Source organism: Macaca fascicularis, chromosome 11 (assembly GCF_037993035.2).
Source record: "Macaca fascicularis isolate 582-1 chromosome 11, T2T-MFA8v1.1".
Lineage (NCBI taxonomy): Eukaryota > Metazoa > Chordata > Mammalia > Primates > Cercopithecidae > Macaca > Macaca fascicularis.
Window position 1 is genome coordinate 16,072,048 of NC_088385.1, and position 19,850 is coordinate 16,091,897.

The 19,850-nt window shown below is 43.9% G+C and overlaps 1 long non-coding RNA gene across 2 annotated transcripts in view; it reads left to right on the plus strand.

Annotated features, from left to right (window-relative positions):
- LOC135966083 (uncharacterized) overlaps positions 1-19,850 on the plus strand; it is a 51,472-nt gene that overhangs the window by 17,633 nt on the left and 13,989 nt on the right. The window contains exon 2 of one of the 2 annotated variants that reach the window (XR_010579189.1): positions 6,938-7,111. The exons of the other annotated variant lie outside the window; for it this stretch is intronic. This is a non-coding gene — a long non-coding RNA (uncharacterized lncRNA). The remainder of the gene's footprint in view (positions 1-6,937; positions 7,112-19,850) is intronic. 2 annotated transcript variants of the gene reach the window in all.

Sequence of the window (19,850 nt, forward strand, 5' to 3'; positions counted from 1 at the left end):
TGCATTGATCTCTGAATTCTTTTTTTTGAGACAGAGTCTCGTGCCGTTGCCCAGGCTGGAGTGCAGTGGCTCGATTTTGGCTCACGGCAACTTCTGCCTCCCGGGTTCAAGCCATTCTCTTGCCTCTGCCTCCCAAGTAGCTTGGGTTACTGGCACGCGCCACCACACTCAGCTAATTTTTGTATTTTTAGTAGCGATGGGATTTCACCATGTTGGCCAGGCTGATCTCAAACTCCTGACTTCAAGAGATCTGCCTGCCTTGGCTTCCCAGAGTGCTGGGACTATAGGCATGAGCCACAGTGCCCGGCCGGATCTCTGTATTAACTATGGAAAAGATTCTGCTGCAAGAATTAGGAATGTGGACAATTATAGTGGGCGCACCTTTAACACACATGTGCATTGCTTCAGCAAACTGAGTGTCCTCTGTGGGTATTTTACCAGTTTGTATTTGAGTTGTCCAAGAAAAAATGAGTGTGGGGTGGATACAGCAGTGTTGCATGAAGGTTATAACCAAAAAGCTGTCAAACCACAGGCTCTTCCTTCTCTCCCATGACTACATGGTCTCTTGTTGATGGCACCTCTGCTTCTTTCTGATATTTGCTCCATTTCTCTTTCTAACCAATTCCTCTGCAGGCTCATGGTTTCTGGGTCCTATTAGCTTCATGTTGTACCTGGTCACTGTGTTCTTACTGGCTCCAAACACCAAGTGCCAAGTTGCCCAGTGTTGTCTACTCCAACTCTCCTACAAGCCAACTGTGTTTTAAGCCAGACTTTATAGACCATATGTTGCTGGCCACTCCAAATACTGGTGACTGCTGTGGTCTGCATGTTGGTGTCCTCCACTAATTTTTTTTTGAGACAGAGTCTCGCTCTGTCACCCAAGCTGGAGTGCAGTGGTGCAATCTTGGCTCACTGCAACCTCTGCCTCCTGGGTTCAAGCAATTCTCCTGCCTCAGCCTCCCGAGTAGCTAGGAATACAAGCGCACGCTACCATGCCTGGCTAATTTTTGTATTTTTAGTAGAGACGGGGTTTCACCATGTTGGTCAGGCTGGTCTTGAACTCCTGACCTGTGATCCACCTGCATCAGCTTCCCAATGTGTTCGGATTACAGGCATGAGCCACTGCGCCTGGCTCCTCCGCTAAATTTCTATGTTGGAACAGAATCCTCAATGTGGTAGTATTAAGGGGTGGGGTCTTTAGGAGGTGATTAGGTCATAAGGGCTCCACCTTCACCAGCGGGATTAGTGCCTCATAAAAGATGCCCAAGAAACGCCGTTTGCCTCCTCTGCCAGATGAGGACACACAGAAGTTACCATCTAAAAGCAACAGGCCCTCACCAGATACTGAATCTGCTAGAGCTTTGATCACGGACATCCCAGCCTCCAGAACTGTGGGCAATACATTTCCCTTCTTTATAAATTATGCAGTCTGAGGTATTTTGCTATAGCAGCCTGAATGGACTACAATAACCTTTGGTCCAACAGTATTGCCAAGCTGGAGTGGAGCCATGTGTTAGATGCCATGGCCCCCTATGCAGGAAGTGTCCCTTACGACTGGGACAACAGGCAAGGCAGGTGTTTAGTAGTTGGCTGCTCCAGTTGACTGTGTCAGGGGAAGGAAATACTGGCCCACACAGGGTAAGAATTCAGCTGTAACTTCAGTTGCATACTCACCAGGCATGCTTTAACTTCGCCTCCCAGCTGATTTGGTGCCATGTAAAATTAAAAGAAAAAAGTCAACCTCAGGTCCATTTCAGTGGTGAGGGACCGGACCTCCCATGCCTGTGGTGTCTTCCACTGCCATTATGTATGGCACCTGTTCAGTGCTGGGTCGTCACCCTTCATCTCTTTCACAGACTCTCCCCGAGAAATCCATACCCAAGCCCAAGCCTCGGTCATCCCCATGATGACCCTAAAATCGATGTCTCCAGCTCAGCTGTTCTCCAAGCTCTGGACGATTGTATTCACTTTCCTCTTAGACATCTCATCTGTATGTCCCACAGGCATCTGAAATCCACAGGGGCAAATCAAATTTGTGTCTTACCCAAAGGCTTTTCTTATATTTGCCAACCTAAATTTCCCAATTTAGTGACTATCAAGAGCTTCTCTCCAGTTGTCTAAGTCTGAGATGTTCTAATAATTTTGAGTCTTCTCTATCAACCATATCCATTCAGTTACAGCATCATATCAATTTTTCTTCCCAAATAGTTCTTGAATCAACCCCTCCTCCACAATACCCATTGCCACTGCTTTTGTTCCCATCACCTTCATTTCCTAGTAACTAGAAATCCTTACCATTTTATTTCTCTCAATGTGTCTGTCATACCACTCACTGCCAGAATTATCTTTCTAAAAATGACCTAATGTCAGTTCCTTAATTAAAACATTTCCATGGATCCCTGTTGTCTGTAAGAGGAATTCTAAGCTTCTTGGCATAGTTTATTACAGCCTTTATGGTCTGCCCCTAACTACCCCTCACCTTGTGCCCCAGGATTTCTCGATCACTCTTTGGGCTCCAGTCACACCCAGTTCTCTCCACATGCCAAGCTCTTCTGCAACTTCCTGTACTTGAATATCTGCATTGTGCCTGGAATATCCTTTCTCTACCTATCCGCAAGGGTCAGCTCAAAATCTTATGACCCCAATCCTAAGGCACCTTGTAGGAAGCACTGGATGTTTGGCCGATTTGGGTGCCTCGGGGGTCCAGGAAGGTAACATCAGTGAGTCATCGGGCTGTCACCATGACTGAAGCTGTGGCAACCTAAAGAGTGCTTGGACTGACTAAAGTCCTCTGTAGTGGACGTCGCTCATTTTGTTCCCTCACCACATTTGAGCACCTTTTCTATATTTCTATCATTTCCACACAGTGAAAGTCCTGCCAGAAAACCAGGGGGTGCAGATATGAGACCAGAGTTTCACCGACGAGAAGTGCCCTCATGAAACGTTATCTGGACATGAGTGGTATGAGTGTGGGCTGTGCCATGGCATGAATGTTCTGGTCGGCCTGACAGTGAGGGCATCGGGTTCTGTGGATGGCCGTGCTTCAGCATCACGGGTGCCAGGCAGTAACTGCGGCATGCTCTGCTAGAGAAACGTCTGGGATGCAACTGGGCTCACTTCTGGCTGTGAACTTTCAGAATCAACCTCTCTGGCCCTCCTGGGAAGTCTCTGAACTACCCAATACCCTTTAAATACATTTTCTGCTTAAACTAGCTCGAGTGGATGATGTCATTTGTACCTGAGAATTCCTGATTGAAGGATAATCAGTGAAAATACACACACTCTCACACACTCGCACAGTCTGACACACACACTCACACACTCACTCACACACACTCATGCACACACACACACTTGCACACTCACGCACTCTCACACACACTCATACACACTCACACTCTCACACACTCACACACTCTCACACTCACACTCACACACACACACACACACACACTCACACACACACAATCTATATTTCTTTCTCTATTGTATTACTCTTCTATTGCTGCTGTTACAAATGACCACACAGTGACTGGCTTAAAACAACATAAATTTATTACTCTATAGTTCTGTAGGTCAAAAGTCTGACACAGGTCTCACCAGGCTAAAATCAGGGTGTCAGCTGGGATGCACTCCTTTCTGGAAGCTCCAGGAGAGCATCTCTTTCCCATCCCTTTCCAGTTTCTAGAGGCCACACACTTCCCTTGGCTCAGGGCACTCATCCCCCACCTTCAAAGCCGGCAACAGCAGGGCGGGTATATTTCACGCTTCAGACTTCTCCTGCTGCTTCTTTTGTCCTCCGCTCTCTCTCTGGCTGACTGAACCTGGAAAAGGTTTTCTGCTTGTAAGGACTTCTGTGATTAGACTGGACCTACCTGGATAATCCAGGATAATCTCCCATCTCAAGGTCTTCAACCTTAATCACATCTGCAAAGTCCCTTTGGCCATGTCAGGTAACATATTTACAGGTTCCAGGGATTATTCTGCATAATACTGCTTGATATTATATATATACATGTATATGTGTATATATGTATGTGCATGTATGTATATATTTCTCCACACACACTACTTTCTCTGAAAATGCTGGAATTGACTCATGCATCATGTATGTATATCTGACTCACATATCCTATATGTATATTTGACTCATGTATGATGTATGTACGCATGTGTCAGGTATGTCTATCTCCCCACATTTCCAGAAAAATTTTATGAATCCTGGTATTTATGTCTGTCACCCACAGTTGACTGTATGCCTCAGGTCTTACTTATCTTCATGTTTCCAGCACATAATTGATGTTTACAGAATAGGTTGTTGACTGTAACAGCAACCAGATGAACTTTTCTGGAAAGCTATGTCGCCTTTCCTACCCGTCTCTGCGGGAGTGGCCGAGGCTGGCCCAGTGTACATGTGGTCCTGGCCAGCAGGCAGCTCCTCCCCGCTCCCCCAGTGCTGTTATCCTTGGGTACTTCTCCAAGGCACTTTCTCTTATGTACATGCACAGCTGTTACGCCAGCACCTGGGAAATGTCACACCTCATATCTTTAATTTAATTATTCCTCCAACGTCCTAGGGAGGTGAGGCCGACTCAGATGCCAGATGCAAAGATGGAGACACAGGGGGTCTTGGACTTTTCCACAATCCCCAAAGGGGACTCTGGAGAGGCCAAGAAAGGGTACTGCTGGCTTGTTGCTCAGGCTTCCCTTGGGAACCCGCAGCTTTCCTTCCTGCCATCCCCAATCTGTCACACGGTAACTGGGTTCGGTGGTGGAAAGACAGACTGCGAGGAGGAAAGGCAAAGACATCTTTGAGAAGCCCAGGGGCACTTGTCAGGAACAGCACATCTGGCAGTGCTTCAGACTAAGGCTGGCCTAGATTCTGTGATGAAATAAACAAACATGGTGGATGCCTGTAACTCATGGAGGGGTGGTTAGAGATCTCAAATGACTTCCTACTGCTCTTAGGATAAAGTTCCAGAACCTTAACAAACCTTGCGTGATCTGGCCCCTGCCTCTCTCGCCAAGATTTTCCTGGCTCTCAGCAGCCCAGCCAAGCTAGTCATCTTTCAGTTCTTCAAAGTGGCCATGCCCTGTGCTCATGCCTCTGTCTCTCCATGGACCATTTTCCTCCATTCCCTTTCTTATTCTTCCATCTAGCCAACTCAAAGCGCACTGCAGGTCTCTGCTTAAAGTCACTTCTTCATGGAAGGCTCTCCAGACACCCTAGGCTAGGTTAGGTTCCCTTGCTATATAGTCTCATAAAACACATCACAATTGTAATGAACTAATTAATTGTCTGTCGTGACGTGATTACTACTTTAAGGTCAGTCTTTTCTCTTTAGACTATAGACTCCATAGGGAACTTATCTTGTTCACCTCTTTATCCTCATAGGATAGCATAGTGCTGGAATAGGGTTGGTACTTAATAAGCATTAGGAGATATACCTGATGTAAATGATGAGATAATGGGCGCAGCACACCAACATGGCACATGTTTATGTTTGTAACAAACCTGCACGTTGTGCACATGTACCCTAGAACTTAAAGTATAATAAAAAAATACATAAATAAAAGAAGAATTTATTGAATTAATAGCTTTCTAGTAAAATTCCACCAATATGCTAAGGAAGATATTACTGGAGAGATTAGGAAGTGGTACATTTCCAATTCTACTGCAAATTCTGAGGCCAAGCGCTTCATCTTACATTATTTAATTCCCCCAAATTTTATCTCCCTCATTCCTTCTTCCTAAGTACTAGCAATTATTAAACACATGCTCGATGACAGAAGGAAGAGAACTAAGAGTATGCTGTTGAGGGGATGGAAACTCAAGGAGCAGGCCTGGGTCTAGGGCTGGTTTTGTTAATAACCTATGAGACGACTAGCAAGTTATTCGACTTGCATGTGCTTCACCTTTAAGCTTGGCTTGTGCCTCCGTACTGTTGCTCTCCGGGCCAGGAAGAGAAGGACCTCCCCATCTCTGTGCTTAAAGGGGGAGGGGTGGTGGACACATAGATTCCCATGAATGTGCATTGAGAAATCTTAACTTTGCTCTCCAACTTTGTAAAAGAGCAGAGAGAGGAAGTTAATCAAGGGAGGATGAACTCAAATGGTTAGGGAAAGGTGGGAAGGCAGCATGAGTGCTCTGAAAAGTTGGAGCTGGTAGGGACCATAGATTTCGTCTGGTGCTGCAGGTGCATAGTTTACAGGTGAGGCCCTTGAGGACCAGATAAGCTCATCGGTTCATCCAAGATGAGTGACTAAGCCAGGACTCAGATCCACCTCTTTAGATGTCTAAGTCAGTGCTTTTGTTTCTCTGTCATTTCCTCCATCCACTCTGATGGCTTGCACTGGTCAGCTCAGGCTTCGAATTCCTGCTTCTGCTGAGTCAGTTCACTTTGTGGATCACCTGGACAACCTGTGCATGCCTGGTCTTATCCTCACTGTTACTTCTGGCTGGATGTGACTCCTTCCCTCCCACCAAGTGGTATCATCACAAGGCTGGTGTACAGCTATCTCTAAGTGAAGGCTTAGGGCCACGGAGAGGGTTTCCATTGCAGCATCACAACTTTACTATATTAATAGACACCTTGTTCTTCAATGTTCTTGGGCATTTCCTGCTGACCACTGTTCCCAGCAAGAGACAACCCTAAGCTATGCGACACAGGTCTCTCTCTCCCATCTTCTCTCTCATCTGACTCTAAGCCCTAATGCTTTTATGAGCAAAAGAAATCTAACTATGTCTTTGATGGTCTCCTTTCAGACTAAGCCCTTGGGGCCCATGTTCTGCACTTGGTAGGCATTGCAGGGTATTTTCCTAACCAAAGGCAGTTCTCTTCCCTAGATAGACTTTATCTAGTGTCATCGGTGTGGATGTGTGTGTCTAAATATATTATGGCCCTTTTTAAAACATTTTCTTAATTTTTCTTTTTAGGTTATTTTAATGTACAAGATTCTTTTAGAGGAAGATAAAAGCTCAGAGGAAGATCAGGAAGAGAGAAATGTCCATGGTCATTGTAGGCAGATGAGGAGTATGCTGGAGAAAGTAGAAATATTGGAGACACCTGGAAACCACAGAGTCAAGGAAAAGGCAAAGCCCAGATTAAAGGTAGTGTCTGAAGTGGGTGCTGGTGGTGGGGCACATAAGGCCAGGCTTTTGGGGTTGGGAGTAGGGTGAGGGGTGGAGTAGCTGAAGCCCCTGAGATGGGCACTATGTCAGATGGAGATTGGGCAGGGAGGAGAGGATTCATTGAACCAATGGGACAGAATCCCACCCTTACAGCTGTGGCTGCAGCTGCCAGGGACTGACTGCCAATTACCATTAAACAGGACCTTGGGAGGCACATCAAGGAGGCCTGGGAGTTGGAGGTCTAAATAGAGCACAGAGATTTTGTTAGGCCATTCTCATCAGACATGGTGAACATGGTCAGGGGTTGGTGGCAGCAGTGTGAATAGGAGGTGGGGTATGGGAGGATGGGTGGTGGTGGGTGTTCAGAGGAGGGTCATGACCATTCAGGGTCTTTATTGCTTCCTTCCAAGACATGGGTGGGAGAATGAAACTGGATCCTCAACTCAAGATCAATCAAGGACTTAAATCTAAGACCTGAAACTATGAAAGTTCTAGAAGATAACATTGGAAAAACTCTTCTAGACATTGGCTTAGATGTTGACATGGATGTGGTGAAAAGGAAACACTTCTTCACTGCTGGTGGGAATGTAAGCTAGTACAACCTCTATAGAAAACAGTGTGGAGATTCCTTAAAGAACTAAAAGTAGTACTACCATTTGATCCAGCAATCTCACTACTGGATCTCTACCCAGAGGAAAGGAAGTCATTATACGAAAAACATCCTTGCACATGTGTGTTTATAGCAGCACAATTCGCAACTGCAAAAATATGGAACCAGCCCAAATGCCCATCAATCAACAAGTGGATAAAGAAATTGTTGTATATATATATGATGGACTATTACTCCGCCATAAAAAGGAATGAATTAATGGCATTTGTAGCTACCTGAATGAAACTGGAGACTATTATTCTAAGTGAAGTAACTCAGGAATGGAAAACCAAACATCGTATGTTCTCACTCATATGTGGGAGCTAAGCTATGAGGATGCAAAGGCATAAGAAAGATATAATGGACTTTGGAGACTTAGGGGGAAAGGGTGGGAGGGGTATGAGGGATAAAAGACTAAACATTGGGTTCAGTGTATACTGCTCAGGTGATGGGTGCACCAAAATCTCACAAATCACCACTAAAGAACTTACTCATGTAACCAAATACCACCTGTTCCCCAAACCCTATGGAAAAAAGAGGTCTAGCCCAAATGGGAAATACTCTCATTTGTTTCCAGAAACTCCTTCTGTTTTGTTTCCAGCTGTCTCAGGCATGGGCAGAGTATGCTACTCAAGAAATCACAGAGCCTAAGTCTCTTTCATGTTAATAATTATAATAATAGCAAATATTTAAAATGCTTTACATATGTTTTCTCATAATACATTTATGAAGAAGGTATTATCCCTATTTTACAACTGAAGAGACTGAGACACAGAAAAGTTAGGGAACTTGTCCAAGATCACACAGCCACCAACACTGGAGCTGGGAATCCAACCTCAGTCTGTTTAGCATCAGAGTCAAAGTACTGAACCACTACACCCGCCGCCTTTGAGTAGACACTTGAAGAAGCATAAACTGTATGTGTCTGGGTAAAAGATAACTTTTCTCAATCAGAAAGATGGCAAAAGAAATAGTTTGATAACTTTGGATGTATAAACCCTTAATCAAATATAAACTTATAATCTTAAGTTAATTATTTATGTAAAAATTATGTAGAGTTGTGCCAGTTAGGGTTCTGAGTTGCAAGAAACATAAATGGACTCTGGTTAATGTAAGGGGTAATGAAGGACAGGAGAACCAGGAGAGAGAACAGAGCTCGACCCTGGCACAGCTCCCAACTTCATGTCATGAGGGTGCTCCTGACCAGGCTTGCACTGCTGTTGCTGGAGATCCCAGACCTTGAACACTGCTGTTGGTCCTGATAGCATTGAAGTCAAACACATATTCAGAAAAATGTATAAACATAAATACAGCTCAATGAATTGACAGAGTAAACACACCCTTGAACCTAACACCTATCAAGATACAGAACCTTACCAGCACTCTATATGAAGAGCTTCTGTGTCAACGAATATTTGAAACCATTTCCCAAAGTGGTGCCAATTTATACTTCTACCAACAAGATAGTACCAGGCTTAACCTGGTACTACTCTTGTGTTCATTTTAGCCATTCTGTTGGATTTGTGGTGGTGTCTCATTGTGGTTTTAATTTGAATTTTTCTGATAATTAGTAATGCTGGGAAACTTTTAACATCAAATTGGCCATTTGAGATTCTCTTTTATCTATTTCTTTTCTATTGGGTTTCTGCACTTTCCTTATTGCTTTATACAAGTTCTTTATATATTCTGGATGCAAGTCCTTTGATAGATAACTATTGGAAATATCGTCTCCTACTCTGTAGCTTATGTTTTCACTGTCTTATAATATCTTTGAACGAAAGTTCTTAATTTAACATGGTCCAATTTATTGATTTTCTTCTCTTTAATGTTAGAGCTTTCAGAATTCTATTTAAGAACTCTTTCCCTATTCCAAGGTCAGGAAGATATTCTCCTATGTTTCCTTCCAAAAGCTGATTTTTTTTTTTTTTTGCCAGGGTATTGCTTCTGAAAGTGATCTTTAAATGTTTCAATTATGATAATAAACAGTTTCAATTCCTCTGAGAAGAATTACTAAATCTGTGTTAAAACGTTTTGTCTTCTTTTAAATAGATCATGTCAGATTTATGTCAGATTGCATCAGAGCACCAAATACTAGCAATAGTTGAGATCATTTAAGGCTAGTGGGCTTTCCCCAAACAATTTTTAGTGTTTAAAATGCAGTAATTAAGCAAGAGTTTCATGGGTACAGGAGAAACTCTCATTTTATAATTGAGTAAAAAGGACGTAGATCAAATCCCTTTTGGTTTTAAATGTTAAAAGGTTGACTCCTAGTAGCTTACGAGGTGAAAAAAAGATGAGACAGATGGGAATTGAGCTGGTTCTAAACCCTAATAACTAGGAAGGACAAGATGGATCTGCTTTCAGGCACCACTGGATCTAGGTATCAAAGCAACATGTCAGGGCTCTGCCTCTGTGTCTCTCTACATCTTTAGGTGTGCTTCCCTCTGTGTTTTGGCTTCATTTTGGTGAGGAAGAAAGAAGGCAACTAGCAGCTCTAAATCTATATTATGATAATTTACAAGCTAGGAAGAGAGACTCTTTTCTCTGCATTCATATGATACTACATTTCAGAGAAGGTTTTGACTGGACTTCTTTGTGGCATATGCTTATCCTTGAACCTGTTACTGTGGTCTTGGAAATGGAATGCTCTAACAGTTCAGCCCGGGTCATATGCCTAGCCTATGACAATCCGGGGGAGGAGGTCAGGGTTACTGCCATGGATGGCCCACTTTGCATGGAGGATGGGTAGTTCTCCAGTAGGCTAGTGAAGCACTATTTTCAAGCCTGTACTGAAATTTATTTCTGTTAAATTAAAGTGGCAAGAAAAGGAAGAATCTTTCAGTTCCAACTGTTTCCCTAGTTTTCACGGCATTTCTGCTTCTTATAGATTTCTGTATGACAGGAGCTGTGCTAGGTGCTGGGGATACAGACATGAAAAGCCATTTTTATGCCTTTACGTTCCGCACAAACTTTTAGCTGGATGGAGACATCAAAAGACAAATGCGAGACAGTGTGACGTTTGCAATATGAGGCCTATGCACATTGCAATGGATGCAGCTAGTGGTGTCTAGGGAGTCCTAGATGAGGAGCAAATTAAGCCAACTTTTAAGTGGTGAAGTTTTCTGGTAAATAAATAGAGAAAGGGCAAGGGTGCCTTCTAGGCAAACAGAACAATTTGCAAGGGCAGAGAAGCACAACAGAGCAGGACCTGTCCAATGGAGACCCAAGTTCGGTGCATTCACATAGCCAAGATCCCTTTGGCATTGCCAGCTCCATCCATGCCAGATGAGGCACAGGTGCTGGCATTAAAAGGGCCAGCAGAGGATGGCATCTTCAGTAGGCAACATTAAGGCCAGTGGAGGCTTTAGTCCCTAGAAGTGGCTGCATTTTGGCCACACCAAAATGGAGTCCTGTCTAAACAATCTGTTAAGGGCTTTTGGGAAGAGTGCATGAAAAAGCTGAACCCTCCCATAGCTTCTTATCAAAATAAGATGCCCACTGCTAAGCTGTTGCTACTTAGGAGCACTTTTACATTTGAGCTAAAATCAGTGCTGCCCCTTCAGTGAGGTCTTTCTCCTCTCCCTCTCTTTTCCCTCCTCCTCCTCCTTGTGTGTGTGCACACACATGTGTGTGTGCATGCATGCCTGCCTGCTCCAATGTCTTTCTCTCATTTTGAAGGGCTGCTTGCTCTGTGTCATGTTGACAAGGAGAAGACATGCTGGGGAAATGTTATAGCTGAGTGGTCCTAAGGGAGATAGCGTTGTGAAATGCCAAGCATGTGGGAAGGACATAGGTTCTCTGGGCTCTGGAGTGACTAAGCAAGTGTAAGCTAGGGGCTGTCACCACTGGTGTCCCTGAGACAGCCTTCGTGCTTGTCTCAGAGCAAGCTAAAGGCAGGCAGCTGTCATAAGGAAAGGGTGGGGTGAAGCTGTTTTTAAAATTCAGGGCTCAGCCTTGCCAGCCCTGGAAGCCCTGGACTCTGGGGATAATGAGGGCGACTGACAGGGGGGTTTAGGTTTAGGGAATCTGCAGCCTTTCCTGGGTCTAGAGAGGATAACTTCTCAACGAGAAAGGATATATTTGAATTATCCAAAGGGCTTTTGAGCTCACTCAGTAGGAGGAGCAGAAGTTGAAGAGAAGGTGTAAGTCAGTTACTTGAAATTTTCAGGACTCCTATTCCAGTTCCACTTTGGAATTGTCACTGTGGTTTTTCCAAGACCTTACAAATTCCCAGGAGCAAATGGACCCAACCATAGGTACTTCTGCAAAACCACAGTATCTGTGGGTTTTGGGTGGGGAGTGGTTGTTTCAGACATTTTCTGGGCCATATTGAAACAAAAGAATGCAACAGTTTGGATTCCATAAGAATCTATGCTTATGCCTTTTACAGGGTGTGACATGGCTTTTTCTCTGTATACCATACTTCAGGGGTGATTATAAGACTACTAAGATGGGTGGTAAAGGGTCTTCTCCTATCCCTTTCTCCAAGCAGCATGTCAAATAGAAGCCTTATTAAACAAAGGCCGCATCCATCCATATCCCTGCGTCCTAGTTGGGCACGGGCATGTTGAAAGAAACAGCCTCAGGAAACTCAGGTGCCATGTAGAAGACTATGCCATTCACCTTCCAAAACATTGATTCAGGCAGTGATTATTCCCCTTTATTCATACACATTTTCCAATTTCGTGAAGTGCCTGATCATGGGAATAGGACTGGACCTTTTTTTTTTTTTTTTTAGAGATGGAGGTCGTCTTGCTTTATTGCTGAGGCTGGACTGAAGTGGCATGATCATAGCTCACTGCAGTCTCAAAATCCTGGGCTCAACGGATCTTCCTGCTTCACCCTCCTTAGCAGCTAGAACTACAGGCATGTGCCACCATGCCCAGCTAGTTAAAACAAAATTTATAGAGACTGCATCTTGCTATGTTTCAAACTTCAGGCTTGTCTCAAACTCCTGGCCTCAAGAAATCTTCCTTCCTCAGTCTTCCAAGTAACTAGTACTACAGGTGCGAACCACCACACCTGGCAGACCATGCACATTTTCTAATATTTCATTAATTCATTCAGTCAGTCAGGTATTGGACATATTATAAGAGCTTATGTTCCATGCTTTGGGGGCATTCAAAAAGTGGTGATACATAATTGCTTCTTTAGGAATCTCACAGATTCATAGGGGAAAGAAGATATGTAGACAAATAAGAGTAATTCAATACAAAATGTCATGAGCATCATAACGAAGGTTTAAAGGGCTGTGCATGCCACATCTCATTGGCTACAAGCAAACTATGGCTACCATAAATAAAAAGAGATTTATTAGGATTCTGAGATAACTTGAAGACTAAGAACTTCAGAAAGACAGAAATAAGGACAGCACCTGGGAACCCCAGATATTGACTTAAATGTTTTGGATGCTGCCTGGAGCTCCAACCACATTTCATCTTGCTTTCCTTTTCTGTTCCATTTAGGCCAGCTTGCACCAATCCCTGTCTCTTTCTTATAGTATCTTACTGGAGGCTTCCAGAAGTAGACAAGAAACTCTAGGATCCTAGAGGAACGTACCTCATCTCATCGGCTCAGACTATCTTACATTTTAGGAGCAGTCACTTTCTAGTATTGGTCTCAAGACAATGTGTGCAAACTACAATGCTTGGCTTAGCCTGGATCAGTGCTGCTTCTTGGTCTGAGGGTGGAGGGGGAATCTGTTAGAATGAGAGAAGTTGGAGGGAAGGTGCTCAGCAGAAAAGGACATCAAGCTATCACCTACTATTGAAAGATACTCAAAGACAGAAGGTTATGTCTAGATGGTAGAATCAGAGGAAGCTTCAAGAGACAGCTGGAATTCAGGCTGGATTTTTGATGTAGGAAGCATGTGGGGAGTCTGCCTAGATCACCTCCTGCTTCTGTGAGAACATTGCCCTCTCAGCAATGCACAAAAGCATTGCCAAGTTGTACTGGAGGCTCCCACTCCTTGGCCATGACTAGCTAGAGGGGAGTTAAACAGCTGAGAAGCAGTGCAGTGAGCAAGTTGACCTGCTTTGCCATACACTGGGAATTGAGATACACTCTAGGTGCTAGTCAGTTGGTTAGTGGGCTTGAAGCTGAGAAAACACGTAGGAGCCTGAGGTGGCCACGAGAAAGTGGAGAATGAAAACAACAGAGCATCCTCAGGGGAGAAAGTAGAGATAGCAGCATATTTGATTAGTGAGGAAGGAAGGGAGGAGGAGAGAGCGAGAGAAATGAATCATTGCTCCCTAGGGCTTCCAGTTTCTTTTTCTGGTCTCTTCTAAGGTCTGGGTATACTTGGCACTTTTGGTCTTCATGAGATATTCTTCTACCTTTCCAATCAGTTCCTTTTGGGTCAATTTCTGCCTCTTGCTATCGTTGGACAGTGAGATGTGGACCTTCAGAGATGGGTGAGAGGTGAGGAAGACATGACAGGCAGCTTGAAAAAAGTCTAAAAGTGAGTGAATGTGGAACTTAAAGTGCAGTAAGAATAGTTCATCTTGACTTATTCATTTTATAGACAAAGGCTTAAAAGATGAGAATGTAGGTAAAGCCAGACTGTGAAGACCAATGAGTCTGGAAGTGAATTGGGATTTAGGGTTGAGCTATTGAATTTTTGAGCTGGAGAATGAGATGCTCTGACCTAGTATTTGGAATATCACAATGAATGGACACCACCTTTGTATCCAAAGAGGGTACAAAACTCCTGCTTTCCTGGGAGAGGGGAAGGAAATTCCTTCTGTGCCTCTTTTCCGTAAGGTCTGCCCTGGGACAGCTTGTTGCGTGCTGGATATATACCCCTTCCCTACTTTATGGTGGGTAGCACCCAATGCAGAATCTGAGATCCTCCTACTCTGTTTTCCAGATCAGTTGCCTAAACTGGGTGTGGGGGTATAAAAATAGGAATTTTTCCAGCCTGAATGGTCAAAATCTTTGAAGAGATCTATTATCAATACCTCTTACCTATGAAAAGCAGATTATATAAAATCATGCATTCTGAGATTTTTCTGGTTTTGAGGATATCATTTGGATGACCCTGAAAATGCAGAGAGAGGGGCTGCCTAATCATGGAGGTTGTTCATCGTTAATTTTTAATACTACTTGCACAGAAAAACATGTTCATGCTCACACCCAAGATCATCAGCTATGGAAAAGAAGCAAGGTGGTGGATCCGCCGTCTTGACTTAGTGAATATCCTGTTTTTCACTACATGTTCACTCCCTTTTATGAGTCCTCTGTGATAGGAAGAGAGACATAAGGAGTACGGGAAAAGTGAGTATCAACTACTTTAGCCCACAGCCTGCTCTCAACCATGATGGCTAATAACCAGGTTAGAAAGCAGAGATGATTGCAAGTAAAAAGGATTGCTAAGGGCAGGTGGAAAGAGCCCAGGTGTGGCCTAGTTAGGCCGGTATGTTCTGGGGAAGCTGTGATGGGCCTAGAGGAGCCTCTTTAGTTTGGGGTGAGGGGTTCTACACAGATAGGATAAGAAGGAGTAAGCCAGGGCAACAGGGATCACGCTCATCCCTGCGGCTGCTTGCCAGCCTCACAGCAGTTCTGGCCAATTAGCCTGGGCTTCTCTCTACCTCTCCTGCTTGCCAGCACTGCTAATGGTGGTGAGGTCAAGAGGGCATACCTCACTTCAACATCCTCATCATTGCCTGAGTCTACTAACTAACAGGCAGCTCTGCAGCTGACACTTCTCGCAGTATAGATAGAGGTAGCTGTGGGGAGGGAACACTCCCAAAAAGGACATGAAGAGAGGTTAAAACTGGAAATGCTGGCAAAACACAGAGGATTAAGGGAGAGTAAGGGGTTCATTTATTTTTGCCCATGTTGTGTGGAAATAAGGCCTTGCCAAGGCACAAAGGTAGGTACCCTTGCTCTGGTCTCAGTCCCATGGCCTGTGAAATATGCAGCTTGGAACAGAAGGTCTTACGGACCCTTCTAATGCATGTGTGTGTGATTCTGGGGATCTCTGACCTCACTGGGGTTCATTCTCCATGGCTTGGAGAGGAGGTCAGAGGAGCACCGTGGCTTCGAGTGGCCCCCTTTTCTGCCCAGAGGGACTTGGATCATAGTTTGAAGAGGAAACCAGGCACAGTAAAGCCTGACTGGCTTCCTGGGGGTTGCACCTGGTTCTATTCTGATAAATGCATGGGGAGAAGAAGGTCTTTCTCTGCCCAAGTTTCGCAAGTGTGAGCCAAGCCAACACCCTTCCCTGCTCTTTGGGCAGACAAAGGAGAAACTGTATAGCCAAAGTTTGTAGAATGGGAGCAGAGTATTCCACCTACAGTTTTCCAAGGTTTAAAAAGTATTGGTTCAAGTTTTTTTCTTTTTTTTTCTTTTTTCTTAATTTTAAACAGCAGATTCCATATCTCTTGGCTGATGTGATTTTAAATTAATAGTGTGTCAAGGAGTCGAACCAGCTGACCAATACAGAAATCCTGTCTATACTTTATTTTTCCCTTCCTCCTTCCCCTCCAGTAGACATACAGAATATATGTGCTCAGGGCAGAACAACAAGGAGGAACAGAAATTCAAGTGGTTCATATGTCCAGTGTGGGGAACAGCCATGTGGACATAGCAGAATATTGATCAAAGCACAGCGCCTGGCACATGATTGAGTTTACTCAATATATTTGTGTCTAAAAAATAAAGGAAGGAAGAAAGAAATACATTCTCAGTGAGTTTGCTTGCTCTGCTTTTTGAGGAAGCCTTGAAAACAAAATTGAATAATTCTACTAGAAAACTCTTCCCTCACTGAACTGAATCCTGTGTCCCTGTGTTTTTCTCCGCTGACCCCTGGGCTGCCCTCTCTCCCTCTCGAAATTCTTTTCATCCTTAAAAGCCATCTCAAGTATCACATTTATTTGCCTCTCTCGTTCCATATTTCCCTCCCTCTGTTAGCCAGGGAAGCAACCAAAATAATCTCTGCAAGATGCTCTGGGGAGTGAAGTTGTGGGTTCTGCTCGGCTGCCTTTGCCAATCCCCTTTATTGGGGTATTATTTTCTAGAGGCAAAGATTCAAAGAAAAATACAGCTTAGATGCCCCTAACTGGCTGCTTCTGCACCGTGGCCCATGCACATTACCCCTGCAATCCTACATGCCAATTGCAATGTATCTTCTGTGGAAAGTGCAGTCCTTGACTCCCACGTGCACCCCAAATGCTAAGTGTAGTCTTCGCTATTTGCTATGCCAGGCCTTTAAGAATTCTGCCATATTTAGGAGTAGTAAAATTTCACAATGAATGAGAGCAGCCATGAAACTTAAAGACCTTCTCTATTTGTCCCAAAGTAAAAAGGGAAAGGGGCAAGCTGTCCAGCTAATAGCAGAGTGAAAGGTTTGTGATGGGGACTCTCGACTGGATTTCTAAGTCTGGCCTGAGCATCTTCCTCTCAGGCTCTTCAATGCGACAAGACCTTTCTCTTTCCCATCTCCACTGTGGCCCTGTATTTCCTTAGTAGAGTTTATGTCCACTGTCCTAGTTCGAAACCCAAGCTCTTAGCCCGTTTCTGATCATCTAAATGTCAGTTTTTGCTCCTAGCAGCCCTTGTTAGTTTACTAGTTCACAAAGGTTTTTAAAATGAAATCAAACATTTTCAAGTTTATGAGGCTGAAGTTTCTTGGCTATAGATTGGTGACAGCAGCAGCAAAAATGGAATCAAGTTTTGAAAGTCGCTTTGAAGTCTTGAACAATTGTATTTGTAGTGATTTTGCAACTGTGATGGCGTTCATTTTGAAGTTATCATTTGATGCCATAGGTTGGCCACTTACATTTTCTCAATCGATTTCTCTTCTAAGGTCTGGGTCTCAGCTCAGCACAAGAGTGGCAATCTTTAAAGTAGGGCAATATTGCTTAGCGTATCAGTTTCTTGCCCTCTATTACTTATACATTTTTAACAGATAAAGCTAAAATGTGCCACACTCAAGAGACTGAGGAGATAGCATCAGTTCAGGGTGGTCCAAAGAGACAGAGAAGGCCCCTCTCTTTCCCTGCCCCCAAACATGGCTGGGGCAATGTTTTTCTTCCTCTCCATAGAACACCACACCCCCAATACATGAACCATAAGTAATAAGACAGTGGGAATCAGACACTTTGTGTGTCTCACCAGCACATAAAGTGCTCTGAGTTTTGGGCTTTGCCTGAGTTGAGATGGTGAAGACTCCATGTGTGGTAGAACAGCAGGGAAAGAAAGAGCCAAACCGAGCACTGTTTTAACTATTCGCCACATGGCCTGGAGAAGATCCCACAGAAATATTAGCCATTCTGCTCTTTAAAATTTCAGTTTTCCATTTTGGTGTCTCCTCCCTTGCAAAGGTTTTCTCAGCTCTTTATTGGCATGAGAAAAAACTTAATCTATATGCTGATGATTCTCCAATTGCTATCTGCATTCCAGACCTACCTCGAACTGCCTCGTGACATTCCCATTGGATGACTGATGGGTAGTTCAAATTTAACATGATCAACACTAAGATGCTGAGAGCCCCCATACTTGCTGCTTTTAAATGCCAATTCTTTTTAATACTGTCTAGTAAATGCTAACTCCAACTTCCTGGTTGCTGAGGACTAAAACCTGGGAGTCATCCCCGAAGTTTCTCTTTCTCTTTTGTTCAACCTTGGATACAGCTGCAAATCTTATTAGCTCTACCTTCAAACCATATCCGAACTCCGACATTTCCCTCTGCCTCTGTTGCTGCCATCCTCATTCAAGCCACTATCCTTTATAGCTTGGGTTATTGTAATAGGCTCCCACCCAATTCTCCTATTTCTACACTACATCCTATTCACAGCAAAGGAGATAGAGTGATCCTTTCCAAATTAAGTCAGACTGTGCCACTCCTCTGCTTAAAATCTACCTGTGGGACCTAAAAGGCCCTATGTAAGTTGTCTCTTTGTCTCCCTGACCTTACCTCCTACCACTGCCCCCTTGCTGGCCTCACTCCAGCCTCTTGGCCTCTTTGCTGTCTGCAAACATGCAGGATGCTTTCCTCAATGCCTCAATGCCTCTCATCTGCATTTCCCTCTTATCAGAATGTCCCTCTTCCAGGAATCTGAGTGTTTCGCTCTTTCATTTCCTTCAGATCTTACTTGAAGCTTAGCAAGGCCTTCTCTGGTCATCCTAACTAAATTGTGCCCCCACAGACTAGTTCTCACTCTGCCTTCCCATTTTGTGTTTTCCTCTTGGGACTTACCATCACCTGGCATACTGTAACGGCAGGCTATTGCTGAGTAACAAATTACCCCCAAACCAGTGGCTTAAAACAAGAGTCATTTATTTTACCGCTATCTCATCTGTAAGTTGGTTGAGGATTAGGCAACCCAGTCTGGGTTTGGCTTCCTACTCTGCTTCCAGCTGCAGGTGCCTCTGGCCTGGCCTCCTGTCTGCAGGAAGGGATCTGGTGGGATCTGTGTGATGTTATTCTAGGCCCCAAGCAGAAGGAGCAGTAGCTACTCAGGAAAAGTCCCTCGCATGTGATGGTGGAGGTGCCAGACAAGCCCACCCTGCACACTTTGAAGACATTTCCTGCCTTCTCTAGTAGTGATGGCATGTCTGCAATCAGCATTTTTTAATGATGTGTTTATTGTCCCCTTCTTGTTTTGAGACGAAATGTTTATATTTGTCAGTTAGAACCCCTCCCATGGCTCACTCTGTTACTTTTTTTGTTCAAATATCACCCCTTCAGAGTGATTTTCTCCAACAACTGTCTCCAGCATAGCATACCTCACTTGGCGTCTTCTCACTTTTTTTGGGGGGGGGGGATTCTCTCTTTTAAATAAAATGAAATTTAATTTAATTTTTTGATTAGTTAATACATTCTAATGTTCAAAACCCAAAATAATTTCATGCTGTTGTATTCTAACACGGCTTTTCTCTCTATATTACAGTAAATATTTATTTGCTTGTTTCTTCTGTCTCTCGTACAAGAACACAAGCTTTGTGAGGGTAGAGACTTTGTCTTGTTCATGGCTGAATTCTCAACACTAGAAGGAGAGCCTAGAAGTCTTTCAATAAAAATTGCTAAATAAATGCTAGACCAATGATAAAAGAGGTCCAAGATTG